We start from the raw sequence: 15162 nt of genomic DNA on the forward strand, positions 1-15162 counted from the left end.
GCAAAAGAGATCTCATAGTGTAAAGCTTCGATGTAGTTTATTTGTTTAGCAAAGGTCCTGTGCCTGACGCCTTTGCAATCATTGAAGATTTGGTTCAACAAGGACTGAATGCTGATGTACCGGCCCTGGTGAGACGCTGCCTCACCAACATTTACTTCGCCTGGAATGGAACATTCTACAAACAAGTTGCAGAACCCTACAAAAACCTTTAGACTCAGTGACGCTTTCCTGGCTGAACAAGTGTAACATTCCCTTATAATTCCCTGAGATAGCTTTTAATTAAAACATTTAAATTAAAAATTAACTCACAGCGGCCTAAAGCCTACAGCTAGGCCTAAAGCCTAGAACTAGGCCTCAAACTCTCCCTTCGTATCGTACCCCCGCGTGTGTGAAAGGGAGTTAATGTTTAACAATGTTACATTCCCTGATGTTTTTTTTTAATAGAAACATTTACATTTAAAGCTTTTACATAAATAATAAAAACATTTCAATTAAAAATTAACTCACAGCGGCCTAAAGCCTACAGCTAGGCCTAAAGCCTAGAACTAGGCCTCAAACTCTCCCTTCGTATCGTACCCCCGCGGGTGTGAAAGGGAGTTAATGTTTAACAATGTTACATTCCCTGATGTTTTTTTTTTAATAGAAACATTTACATTTAAAGCTTTTACATGAATAATAAAAACATTTCAATTAAAAATTAACTCACAGCGGCCTAAAGCCTACAGCTAGGCCTAAAGCCTAGAACTAGGCCTCAAACTCTCCCTTCGTATCGTACCCCCGCGGGTGTGAAAGGGAGTTAATGTTTAACAATGTTACATTCCCTGATGTTTTTTTTTTTATAGAAACATTTACATTTAAAGCTTTTACATGAATAATAAAAACATTTCAATTAAAAATTAACTCACAGCGGCCTAAAGCCTACAGCTAGGCCTAAAGCCTAGAACTAGGCCTCAAACTCTCCCTTCGTATCGTCCGATTAGGTGTAGCAACTTCGCCCCCTACTGCAAACACTTGGCAGGACCCTACAAAAACCTTTACACTCAGTGAGGCGTTCCTGGCTAAACAAGTGTAATAATACATTATGTCTGTATTCTTTGGTTATTCGTTCCTACCAGCCCACCCCGCAGGGTCCTGTTTTCATGGAAAAATTTGAGACAGATGCCATCCAGACATCCCCCCACACAGACACGCCCCCGATACGACAGTCCTGCCCCTCCCCCCACAGTGCCCCCTTCTTTTATCCAATCACAGCCCCGGCCGCTCCCAGTGTTATATTATAGTGTTATATTATAGTGTTATATTATAGTGTTGTATTATAGTGTTATATTATAGTGTTGTAGTATAGTGTTGTAGTATAGTGTTATATTATAGTGTTATATTACAGTGTTATGTTGTAGTGTTATATTGTAGTGTTATATTATAGTGTTATATTATAGTGTTATATTATAGTGTTGTAGTATAGTGTTGTAGTATAGTGTTATATTATAGTGTTATATTATAGTGTTATATTATAGTGTTATATTATAGTGTTATATTACAGTGTTATATTGTAGTGTTATATTTTAGTGTTATATTACAGTGTTATATTATAGTGTTATATTACAGTGTTATATTATAGTGTTATATTATAGTGTTGTAGTATAGTGTTATATTATAGTGTTATATTATAGTGTTATATTATAGTGTTGTAGTATAGTGTTATATTATAGTGTTGTAGTATAGTGTTGTAGTATAGTGTTATATTATAGTGTTATATTATAGTGTTATATTATAGTGTTATATTATAGTGTTATATTACAGTGTTATATTGTAGTGTTATATTGTAGTGTTATATTATAGTGTTATATTAAAGTGTTATATTATAGTGTTATATAGTGTTATATTATAGTGTTATATTATAGTGTTATATTATAGTGTTATATTATAGTGTTATATTACAGTGTTATATTGTAGTGTTATATTATAGTGTTATATTGTAGTGTTATATTATAGTGTTATATTACAGTGTTATATTGTAGTGTTATATTGTAGTGTTATATTATAGTGTTATATTAAAGTGTTATATTATAGTGTTATATTATAGTGTTATATTATAGTGTTATATTATAGTGTTATATTACAGTGTTATATTGTAGTGTTATATTATAGTGTTATATTATAGTGTTATATTACAGTGTTATATTACAGTGTTATATTATAGTGTTATATTATAGTGTTATATTACAGTGTTATATTATAGTGTTATATTATAGTGGTATATTATAGTGTTATATTATAGTGTTATATTACAGTGTTATATTACAGTGTTATATTATAGTGTTATATTATAGTGTTATATTATAGTGTTATATTACAGTGTTATATGATAGTGTTATATTATAGTGTTATATTATAGTGTTATATTATAGTGTTATATTGTAGTGTTATATTACAGTGTTATATTGTAGTGTTATATTGTAGTGTTATATTACAGTGTTATATTATAGTGTTATATTACAGTGTTATATTATAGTGTTATATTATAGTGTTATATTACAGTGTTATATTGTAGTGTTATATTGTAGTGTTATATTATAGTGTTATATTAAAGTGTTATATTATAGTGTTATATAGTGTTATATTATAGTGTTATATTATAGTGTTATATTATAGTGTTATATTATAGTGTTATATTACAGTGTTATATTGTAGTGTTATATTGTAGTGTTATATTATAGTGTTATATTAAAGTGTTATATTATAGTGTTATATTATAGTGTTATATTATAGTGTTATATTATAGTGTCATATTACAGTGTTATATTGTAGTGTTATATTATAGTGTTATATTATAGTGTTATATTACAGTGTTATATTGTAGTGTTATATTGTAGTGTTATATTACAGTGTTATATTGTAGTGTTATATTGTAGTGTTATATTATAGTGTTATATTATAGTGTTATATTATAGTGTTATATAGTGTTATATTATAGTGTTATATTATAGTGTTATATTGTAGTGTTATATTATAGTGTTATATTACAGTGTTATATTGTAGTGTTATATTGTAGTGTTATATTATAGTGTTATATTAAAGTGTTATATTATAGTGTTATATTATAGTGTTATATTATAGTGTTATATTATAGTGTCATATTACAGTGTTATATTGTAGTGTTATATTATAGTGTTATATTATAGTGTTATATTACAGTGTTATATTATAGTGTTATATTATAGTGTTATATTACAGTGTTATATTACAGTGTTATATTATAGTGTTATATTATAGTGTTATATTATAGTGTTATATTATAGTGTTATATTACAGTGTTATATTATAGTGTTATATTATAGTGTTATATTATAGTGTTATATTATAGTGTTATATTATAGTGTTATATTACAGTGTTATATTATAGTGTTATATTATAGTGGTATATTATAGTGTTATATTATAGTGTTATATTACAGTGTTATATTACAGTGTTATATTATAGTGTTATATTATAGTGTTATATTATAGTGTTATATTACAGTGTCATATGATAGTGTTATATTATAGTGTTATATTATAGTGTTATATTATAGTGTTATATTGTAGTGTTATATTACAGTGTTATATTGTAGTGTTATATTGTAGTGTTATATTACAGTGTTATATTATAGTGTTATATTACAGTGTTATATTATAGTGTTATATTATAGTGTTATATTACAGTGTTATATTATAGTGTTATATTATAGTGTGATATTATAGTGTTATATTATAGTGTTATATTATAGTGTTATATTATAGTGTTATATTTTAGTGTTATATTTTAGTGTTATATTATAGTGTTATATTATAGTGTTATATTATAGTGTTATATTATAGTGTTATATTATAGTGTTATATTACAGTGTTATAATAGTGTTATATTATAGTGTTTTATTATAGTGTTATATTATAGTGTTATATTATAGTGTTATATTACAGTGTTATATTACAGTGTTATATTACAGTGTTATATTATAGTGTTATATTATAGTGTTATATTATAGTGTTATATTATAGTGTTATATTACAGTGTTATATTGTAGTGTTATATTATAGTGTTATATTATAGTGTTATATTATATAGTGTTATATTATATAGTGTTATATTAGTGTTATATTATAGTGTTATATTATAGTGTTATATTATAGTGTTATATTATAGTGTTATATTATAGTGTTATATTATATAGTGTTATATTATATAGTGTTATATTAGTGTTATATTATAGTGTTATATTATAGTGTTATATTATAGTGTTATATTACAGTGTTATATTATAGTGTTATATTATAGTGTTATATTATAGTGTTATATTACAGTGTTATATTGTAGTGTTATATTATAGTGTTATATTATAGTGTTATATTATATAGTGTTATATTATATAGTGTTATATTAGTGTTATATTATAGTGTTATATTATAGTGTTATATTATAGTGTTATATTATAGTGTTATATTATAGTGTTATATTATAGTGTTATATTATAGTGTTATATTATAGTGTTATATTATAGTGTTATATTATAGTGTTATATTACAGTGTTATATTATAGTGTTATATTATAGTGTTATATTATAGTGTTATATTACAGTGTTATATTGTAGTGTTATATTATAGTGTTATATTATAGTGTTATATTATATAGTGTTATATTATATAGTGTTATATTAGTGTTATATTATAGTGTTATATTATAGTGTTATATTATATAGTGTTATATTATAGTGTTATATTACAGTGTTATATTATAGTGTTATATTATAGTGTTATATTACAGTGTTATATTATAGTGTTATATTATAGTGTTATTATATAGTGTTATATTATATAGTGTTATATTATCGTGTTATATTATACGTGGTGTTGCTACATCACTGATTGGTAACTGCGTGCGCCACCGCCTTCATCCAGCAGTGGAGAAGGCTGATAGCTGATTCGTGATCGCAGTGGGAGCGGTGATCGATCCGTGAATCGATTCGAAGCGCCGTTAAGGTGACGATTCAGGTAAATCGATAAGGGGTGGGTGACGTCATAACCCCTCCCCCCCCAAACAGCCCCTCCCCTTATCCCCCCCCCCCACAAAGCCCCCACCCCCTCTCAACCCCCCCCCCCCAACAGGCCAGGCCGACCCCCTCCCCTTACCGCACCCCCCACAAAACCCCGCCCCCCACCTTACCCCACACATCTGTGTACAAAAGAGCTTCATAGCTCTTCTTGGTTCTTTCGGTAAAGTCACGTAGCAAGGAAGTAATAAAATAATAAAAATAAAACATAATAAAGTAATTTTCACGACGTGAGAATTATTTAAAACATATTCTTAGTTTGTTTCGGTAAAGTCACGTAGGTAAAAAATTAAAATTAATAAAAGTAAAATAAAATGAAATTGTCTTTTCCGAGACCAAGGTGCTCTGCAAACCTCCCGGCTACCATCAAAGGTTTGTACACGAAGCCATACAAATATACAAACACAGACATAATTTCAATCCTGATGATGGTTACAAACTGAGTAATCATTGGAAAGATGTGATTAACCACGCAAAATAGATTTAACTACACTTATTTGGACCATCTTATTTGACAGACAACTATTACAGGTTACTGATAGACGGCCAGTTTTGTTTTACCAGGTTTACTTTTTTCTTTTTTCACACTTTTGTTATGTAGGCCAGGCGTTAGTCACAGACCGCACCTCTCCATAACAAAGGCTCAGTCTTTTGTTATGCAGTCTACTCTTAGTATTAGGCCTCACCTTGCCATATTAATAAAAAGTGGGCCTTTCCGGGCCCTTCCCCCCCTCAACCATTATATATACGGAGTGGTAGCTCTTGCAATCTCTCATTTACTTGATACAGCTGTCGTGGCTGTGACGGTTCCACCTGAAGACGGAAGCTTGTGTTGCCTCCGAAACGTCGTGATTTTTTATTTTTATTTTATTTAACTTTTATTAATTTTAATTTTACATTTTTACCTACATGGTGACTTTACCGAAAAAACCTAAGAATATGAATCCTTGCAGTCACGAAAGCTTCAAATCTAGATATTTAAAACATAATATTTAAAACATAATAAAATAATTCTCACAACGTGAGAATTATTTAAAACATAATATTTTATTATGTTTTATTTTTAAAATTTTATTACTTCCCTTCTACGTGACTTTACCGAAAGAACCAAGAAGATGAATCCCTGCAGTCACGAAAGCTTTACATCGAAAGCTTCATAGTTCATCGGATTATTCCACCATTCATAAATATTCTGATCCGAGTCCCCTTAGCCCACACAGCCCCTCCCCCTTAGCCCACAGCCCCTCCCTCTTAGCCCGCAAGCCCCTCCCTCTTAGCCCGCAAGCCCCTCCCCCTTTGCCCCACAGCCCCTCCCTCTTAGCCCACAAGCCCCTCCCCCTTAGCCCACACAGCCCTCCCCCTTAGCCCACAAGCCCCTCCCCCTTTGCCCCACAGCCCCTTAGCCCACAAGCCCCCCCCCCTTGCCCTACAGCCAATCCCTCACCCCACAGCCCCTCCCCCTTACCCCACAAAGCCCCGCCCCTCTTCCACTCCCCCCTACACAGCCCCGCCCCCCTTCCACAGCACTTCCCCCCCTTCCCCTACACAGCCCCTCCCTCCACAAAGCCCCTCCCCCCTTCCCCTACACAGCCCCTCCCTCCACACAGCCCCTCCCCCCTTCCCCTACACAGCCCCTCCCTCCACACAGCCCCTCCCCCCTTTCCCCTACACAGCCCCTCCCTCCCCACAGCCCCGCCCCCTCCTCAGCCCCTCCCTCCACACAGCCCCGCCCCCCCGGTGGCGCGCGCGTCTTGTGGACGGTGGGGGGAGTGGTGGGAGGGGGTGGTGGGGGGGTAGTAAGGGTTGGGGGGCGGGGTGGTAGTGAGGGTGGGGGATAGTGTGGTGGGAGGGGTGGTGGTGAGGGTGGGGGCAGTGGGGGATAGTGGTGGGAGGGGTGGTGGTGAGGGTGGGGGCAGTGGGGGATAGTGTTGTGGGGGGGAGGGGTACAAGTGAGGGTGGGGGCAGTGGGGGATAAGGGTGGGGGCAGTGGGGGATAGTGGTGTGGGGGGGAGGGGTACAAGTGAGGGGGGGGGGAGGGGTACAAGTGAGGGGGGGGGCAGTGGGGGATGAGAGTGGGGGCAGTGGGGGGTGAGGGTGGGGGCAGTGGGGGATAGTGGTGTGTGGGGGGAGGGGTACAAGTGAGGGTGGGGGCAGTGGGGGATAAGGGTGGGGGCAGTGGGGGATGAGGGTGGGGGCAGTGGGGGATAGTGGTGTGGGGGGGAGGGGTACAAGTGGTGTGTGGGGGGAGGGGTACAAGTGAGGGTGGGGGCAGTGGGGGGTGAGGGTGGGGGCAGTGGGGGGTGAGGGTGGGGGCAGTGGGGGATAGTGGTGTGTGGGGGGAGGGGTACAAGTGAGGGTGGGGGCAGTGGGGGATAAGGGTGGGGGCAGTGGGGGATGAGGGTGGGGGCAGTGGGGGATAGTGGTGTGGGGGGGAGGGGTACAAGTGGTGTGTGGGGGGAGGGGTACAAGTGAGGGTGGGGGCAGTGGGGGATGAGGGTGGGGGCAGTGGGGGATGAGGGTGGGGGCAGTGGGGGATAGTGGTGTGTGGGGGGAGGGGTACAAGTGGTGTGTGGGGGGAGGGGTACAAGTGAGGGTGGGGGCAGTGGGGGATGAGGGTGGGGGCAGTGGGGGATGAGGGTGGGGGCAGTGGGGGATAGTGGTGTGTGGGGGGAGGGGTACAAGTGGTGTGTGGGGGGAGGGGTACAAGTGAGGGTGGGGGCAGTGGGGGGTGAGGGTGGGGGCAGTGGGGGATAGTGGTGTGTGGGGGGAGGGGTACAAGTGAGGGTGGGGGCAGTGGGGGGTGAGGGTGGGGGCAGTGGGGGGTGAGGGTGGGGGCAGTGGGGGATAGTGGTGTGTGGGGGGAGGGGTACAAGTGGTGTGTGGGGGGAGGGGTACAAGTGAGGGTGGGGGCAGTGGGGGATGAGGGTGGGGGCAGTGGGGGATGAGGGTGGGGGCAGTGGGGGGTGAGGGTGGGGGCAGTGGGGGATAGTGGTGGTGGTGGTGGGTGGGGGGAGGGGCGCTGGGGTACCCAGAGGCCGCGCTTCGCTTCGCGTCGCGGGATTTTATTTTTATATAAAAACGAGGTGGAGGAGGAGGTTTGGTGGTTGTGGTGGTGGTGGTGGAAGGCGGCTTGCGGCCCCATTCCCCTCAGCGACATCATCGTCTTCGTCGTCAGCATCGTCTCGTAAAACCTCCTCATCACCATCATCACCATCATCAGTCGTAGTTTCCTCAGAGCGTGAGGCGATGGCCCTGTGAAATATTCCACCACTACCACCACCACTACCACCACCATCATCGGCATCATCACCATCAGTCACTCAGCCTCATCTCGATCGATAGAGAGAGAGAGTTTTTTTTATTGTTTTAAAATTATTATTTTTTTTATAAAAAACATCCCAACTCTTAATAGCCGCCATTGTCAGCGGGTTTAAATATTATCGCAATCGTCGTCTTTTAAAGAGACAGCCGTGAGGGGGTGGTGGTGTGAGAGGGGGGGGGGATATCCCTCCTCATCAGATTTGTTTAGTATAACAAGAATAACAACACATCCACTCATTCATCAACATCACCATCATCATCAGCTGAGGTGATGACCAAGATTGGGGTGGCGATAACATCACCACCATCATCATCATCATCATCTTGTTCAACACGCCACCATCAACCCAGTGTCACCACCACCACCATCAACATGATGATGATGGTGGTCATCTTTGTTGACGTCAATCTGAGGTGATGGGCCCGTGATAGTGACGCTGAGCACAGTCGAAGGTGTCGGTTTATCACCGGCATCACAACATCAGCAGTAACATCATCACAACATCAGCAGTAACATCATCACATCATCAGCAGTAACATCATCACAACATCAGCAGTATCATCACAACATCAGCAGTAACATCATCACAACATCAGCAGTAACATCACAACATCAGCAGTAACATCATCACATCATCATCACAACATCAGCAGTAACATCATCACAACATCATCACAACATCAGCCGTAACATCACAACATCAGCAGTAAAATCATCACAACATCAGCAGTAACATCACAACATCAGCAGTAAAATCATCACATCAGCAGTAACATCACAACATCAGCAGTAACATCATCACAACATCATCACCACATCAGCAGTAACATCACAACATCATCACAACATCAGCAGTAACATCATCACAACATCATCACCACATCAGCAGTAACATCATCTCAACAGGAGCAGCAGCGTCATCTCAACAGGAGCTGTAACATCATCATCTCCACAGTATCGTTATCATCATCTCAACACCATCATCTCAACATCATCATCTCAGCACCATCATCTCAGCACCATCATCACAGCAACATCTCAACATCATCATCTCAACACCATCATCTCAACACCATCATCTCAACATCATCATCTCAACATCATCATCTCAGCACCATCATCTCAACGTCAGCCGAGGCGATGGCTGAGTAACGGCTACTCGGTTGGGAGGTCTTAACATCATCACCACCATCATCACCACCATCATCACCACCATCATCACCACCATCATCACCACCATCATCACCACCATCATCACCACCATCATCACCACCAACATCACGAAGCGAGGCAGGAAGACGCCGCTGAGGCGAGCGACTGTGAAGGACTTCCCTGGGGGGTGGACAACCTCGTGGCGTGTGATGAGCCTGGCGAACACCTCAACCACCAACCTCAACCACCACCACCACCTTAACTAACGTCCACCACCTTCACAAACCAACACCACATTAACTAACCTCCACCACTACCTCCTGAACCAAACTCCACCACCACAACCCATCTCCACCACCACCAACAACCACCAACCACCACCACCAACCACAATGGATGAACGCTGCTGCACTGACGAGACTGAGCCTCTATTGAGGGAATCGCATTGCACCACCGCCACCACCACCATCACCACATCACCTTCACCACCACCACAATCTCCCTCGACCACACCACCTCCACCACCACCACTACCACTACCACCACTACCTCCTTCACAACAACAACAACAGCAGCAGCAGCAGCAGCTTCTACTAGGCCGCAGAGCCCCTGTCCATCACTGCTGTGCTGGAGTTCGCTACAAGCTGCTGGCCGAGGGAGACATTCAACTTTGCGTGCTACGACATCCACGCTCCGTGCTCAGCAAGATACGCGCCTCCAAACTCCTGCGGCGATGGGAGCCACATCACCTCGTGCTCGCCGATGGAGCCATCTACTCGGCCACGGTGAGTGCGGTGGTGGTGGTGGTAGGGGGTGATGGGGGTGATGGTGGTGCAAACTCCTAAGGTGATGGGAGCCACATCACCTCGTGCTCGCCGATGGAGCCATCTACTCGGCCACGGTGAGTGCGGCGGTGGTGGTGGTGGTGGTGTGATGATGATGTGATGGTGTGATGGTTGTGATGTGGTGGGGGTAGGGTGATGGTGGTGGTAGGGAGTGGTGTGGTGATGGTAGGGGGTGATGGTGGTGGTGGTGTGATGGTTGTGATGTGGTGGTGGTAGGGTGATGATGTGATGGTGTTTGTATGGGGTGATGTGGTGGTGGTATGGGTTGATGTGGTAGTGGTGGTGGTGGTATGGTGATGGGGGTGATGGTGGTAGGGGGTGATGGTGGTGATGGTGGTGCAAACTCCTGCGGCGATGGGAGCCTCATCACCTCGTGCTCGCCGATGGAGCCATCTACTAGGCCACGGTGAGTGCGGTGGTGGTGGTGGTGTGTGGTGGTAGGGGGTAGGGTGATGGTGGTGATGGTGGTGGTGTGGTGTGGTGATGGTAGGGTGATGGGGGTGGTGGTATGGGGTGATGTGGTAGTGGTGGTGGTAGGGTGATGGGGGGTGATGGTGGTAGGGTGATGGGGGTGGTGGTGGTGGTGGTAGGGTGATGGAGGTGGTGATGGTAGGGGGTGGTGGTGGTAGGGGGGGATGGGGGTGATGGTGGTAGGGGGTGGTGGGGGTGATGGTGATGGTGGTGCAAACTCCTAAGGTGATGGGAGCCACATCACCTCGTGCTCGCCGATGGAGCCATCTACTCGGCCACGGTGAGTGCGGTGGTGGTGGTGGTAGGAGGTAGAGTGATGGTGGTGGTGGTAGGGAGTGGTGTGGTGATGATGGTAGGGGGTGATGGTGGTGTGATGGTTGTGATGTGGTGGTGGTAGGGTGATGATGTGATGGTGGTTGTATGGGGTGATGTGGTGGTGGTATGGGTTATGGTAGTGGTGGTGGTAGGGTGATGATGTGATGGTGGTAGGGTGATGGGGGTGGTGGTGGTAGGGTGATGGGGGTGGTGGTGGTAGGGTGATGGGGGTGGTGGTGGTGGTAGGGTGATGGGGGTGGTGATGGTAGGGGGTGGTGGTGGTAGGGGGGGATGGTAGGGGGTGATGGGGGTAGGGGGTGATGGTGGTGGGGGTGATGGTGATGGTGGTGCAAACTCCTGCGGCGATGGGAGCCACATCACCTCGTGCTCGCCGATGGAGCCATCTACTCGGCCACGGTGAGTGCGGCGGTGGTGTGTGGTGGTGGTAGGGTGATGGGGTGGTGGTGGTGGTAGGGTGATGGGGGTGGTGTGTGGTGGTGGTAGGGTGATGGGGTGGTGGTGGTGGTAGGGTGATGGGGGTGGTGGTGGTGGTAGGGTGATGTGGTTGTAAGGTGATGTTGTTGTGGTGGTGTTACGTTGTTGTGGTGGTAGGGTGACGTGGTGGTGGTATCGTGGTGGTCTAGTGGTGGTGTTGTGGTGTTGTGGTGGTGGTCTAGTGGTGGTGTTGTGGTGGTGGGGATGGTGGTGTAGTAGTGGAATGGTGGTGGCATAGTGGTGTGGTGGAAGGGGTTGATGGTGTGGTGGTGGGGATGGTGGTGTGGTGGTGGGTGGCATAGTGGTGGTGTGGTGGGAATGGTGGTGGTGTAGTGGTGGTGTGGTGGAGGTGGTGTGGTGGCGGGGTTGATGGTGGTGTGGTGGTGGTGGTCGTAGTGGGGTGCAGAAGTGGTGGTGGGGTTGGTGGTGTGGTGGTGGTGGTGGTCGTAGTGGTGGTGGTGGTGGGGTTGATGGTGTGGTGGTGGTCGTAGTGGTGGTGGTGGTGGGGTTGATGGTGTGGTGGTGGTGGTGGTCGTAGTGTTGTGCAGGAGTGGTGGTGGGGTTGGTGGTGGTGGTGATGGTCGTAGTGGTGTGCAGGAGTGGTGGTGGGGTTTGTGGTGTGGTGGTGGTGGTGGTGTTGTGCAGGAGTGGTGGTGGAGTTGGTGGTGGTGGTCGTAGTGGTGTGCAGGAGTGGTGGTGGGGTTGATGGTGTGGTGGTGGTAGTGGTGGTGGTGTTGTGCAGGAGTGGTGGTGGTGGTGGTGGTCGTGGGGTGCAGGAGTGGTGGTGGGCTTGATGGTGTGGTGGTGGTAGTGGTGGTGGTGGTGGTCGTAGTGGTGTGCAGGAGTGGTGGTGGGGTTGGTGGTGGTCGTAGTGGTGTGCAGGAGTGGTGGTGGGGTTGGTGGTGTGGTGGTGGTGGTGGTGTTGTGCAGGAGTGGTGGTGGAGTTGGTGGTGGTGGTCGTAGTGGGGTGCAGGAGTGGTGGTGGGGTTGATGGTGTGGTGGTGGTGGTGGTGGTCGTGGGGTGCAGGAGTGGTGGTGGGGTTGATGGTGTGGTGGTGGTAGTGGTGGTGGTGGGGTGCAGGAGTGGTGGTGGGGTTGATGGTGTGGTGGTGGTGGTGGTCGTGGGGTGCAGGAGTGGTGGTGGGGTTGATGGTGTGGTGGTGGTAGTGGTGGTGGTGGTCGTAGTGGTGTGCAGGAGTGGTGGTGGGGTTGGTGGTGTGGTGGTGGTAGTGGTGGTGGTGGTGGCCGTAGTGTTGTGCAGGAGTGGTGGTGGCGTTGATGATGGTGTGGTGGTGGTGGAGGTGGTGGTGGGGCTGCTGTGAGGATGATGGATTTTCACTGCACCACATTGTGCCATCCAACAGCGGATGCTTTGCCTCGGTTGGCGATGCCTGGTGGTGCTGTATGAGGTGTTGTGGTAGCGGTTGTGGTGCATTGCCACTGTGGGGTGGTGAGGGCATGTTATGGCCTCGTATTGAATGGCAGTAGAGGGATGGATGGCACTAAGCGTCGTGCAGTCCGATGGCTTGTGATCTGTCCGTAACGGTGTGTGGTGGGTGGTGTGATGATGGTGCTATTGATGTGTGAGTCTGTGGGTCTCTGCTGTGCAAGTCTATGGGTCTCTTGAGTGAGTCTGTGGGTCTCTGTGTGTGTCTGAGTCTCTACTGTGTGAGTCTGTGGGTCTCTGCTGTGTGAGTCTGTGGGTCTCTGCTGTGTGAGTCTATGGGTCTCTGTGTGTGTCTATGGGTCTCTGCTGTGTGAGTCTGTGGGTCTCTGTGTGTGTCTAGGGGTCTCTGCTGTGTGAGTCTGTGGGTCTCTGCTGTGTGTGTCTATGGGTCTCTGTGTGTGTCTATGGGTCTCTGCTGTGTGTGTCTATGGGTCTCTGCTGTGTGAGTCTATGGGTCTCTGCTGTGTTGGGTCTATGGGTCTCTGCTGTGTGAGTCTATGGGTCTCTGCTGTGTGAGTCTGTGGGTCTCTGCTGTGTGTGAGTTTGTGGGTCTCTGCTGTGTGAGTCTATGGGTCTCTGTGTGTGTCTATGGGTCTCTGCTGTGTGAGTCTGTGGGTCTCTGCTGTGTGAGTCTATGGGTCTCTGTGTGTGTCTATGGGTCTCTGCTGTGTGTGTCTATGGGTCTCTGCTGTGTGAGTCTATGGGTCTCTGCTGTGTTGGGTCTATGGGTCTCTGCTGTGTGAGTCTATGGGTCTCTGCTGTGTGAGTCTGTGGGTCTCTGCTGTGTGTGAGTTTGTGGGTCTCTGCTGTGTGAGTCTATGGGTCTCTACTGTGTGAGTCTATGGGTCTCTGCTGTGTGAGTCTGTGGGTCTCTGCTGTGTGAGTCTGTGGGTCTCTGCTGTGTGAGTCTATGGGTCTCTGCTGTGTGAGTCTATGGGTCTCTGTGTGAGTCTCTGGGTCTCTGCTGTGTGAGTCTATGGGTCTCTGCTGTGTGAGTCTATGGGTCTCTGCTGTGTGAGTCTATGGGTCTCTGCTGTGTGAGTCTGTGGGTCTCTGCTGTGTGAGTCTGTGGGTCTCTGCTGTGTGAGTCTATGGGTCTCTGCTGTGTGAGTCTATGGGTCTCTGCTGTGTGAGTCTATGGGTCTCTGCTGTGTGAGTCTATGTGTCTCTGCTGTGTGAGTTTATGGGTCTCTGCTGTGTGAGTCTATGGGTCTCTGCTGTGTGAGTCTATGGGTCTCTGCTGTGTGAGTCTGTGGGTCTCTGCTGTGTGAGTCTGTGGGTCTCTGCTGTGTGAGTCTATGGGTCTCTGCTGTGTGAGTCTATGGGTCTTTGCTGTGTGAGTCTATGGGTCTCTGCTGTGTGAGTCTATGGGTCTCTGCTGTGTGAGTTTATGGGTCTCTGCTATGTGAGTCTATGGGTCTCTGCTGTGTGAGTCTAGGGGTCTCTGCTGTGTGAGTATATGGGTCCCTGCTGTGTGAGTCTGTGGGTCTCTGCTGTGTGAGTCTGTGGGTCTCTGCTGTGTGAGTCTATGGGTCTCTGCTGTGTGAGTCTATGGGTCTCTGCTGTGTGAGTTTATGGGTCTCTGCTGTGTGAGTCTATGGGTCTCTGCTGTGTGAGTCTATGGGTCTCTGCTGTGTGAGTCTATGGGTCTTTGCTGTGTGAGTCTATGGGTCTCTGCTGTGTGAGTCTATGGGTCTCTGCTGTGTGAGTTTATGGGTCTCTGCTATGTGAGTCTATGGGTCTCTGCTGTGTGAGTCTAGGGGTCTCTGCTGTGTGAGTATATGGGTCCCTGCTGTGTGAGTCTGTGGGTCTCTGCTGTGTGAGTCTATGGGTCTCTGCTGTGTGAGTCTATGGGTCTCTGCTGTGTGAGTCTATGGGTCTCTGCTGTGTGAGTTTATGGGTCTCTGCTATGTGAGTCTATGGGTCTCTGCTGTGTGAGTCTAGGGGTCTCTGCTGTGTGAGTATATGGGTCCCTGCTGTGTGAGTCTGTGGGTCTCTGCTGTGTGAGTCTGTGGGTCTCTGCTGTG

The 15162-nt window shown here is 45.3% G+C and overlaps 1 protein-coding gene across 1 annotated transcript in view; it reads left to right on the forward strand.

The window, feature by feature from the left end:
• The first annotated feature begins 11549 nt into the window (after positions 1-11549).
• Positions 11550-15162, forward strand: part of LOC144952875 (C-Maf-inducing protein-like) — a 73719-nt gene continuing 70106 nt past the window's right edge. Inside the window, exon 1 of the mRNA XM_078883345.1 lies at positions 11550-11610. The gene's annotated coding sequence lies outside the window, so the exon portion shown is untranslated. The remainder of the gene's footprint in view (positions 11611-15162) is intronic.

Source organism: Lampetra fluviatilis, chromosome 70 (genome assembly GCF_964198595.1).
Source record: "Lampetra fluviatilis chromosome 70, kcLamFluv1.1, whole genome shotgun sequence".
NCBI classification, from domain to species: Eukaryota; Metazoa; Chordata; class Hyperoartia; order Petromyzontiformes; family Petromyzontidae; genus Lampetra; species Lampetra fluviatilis.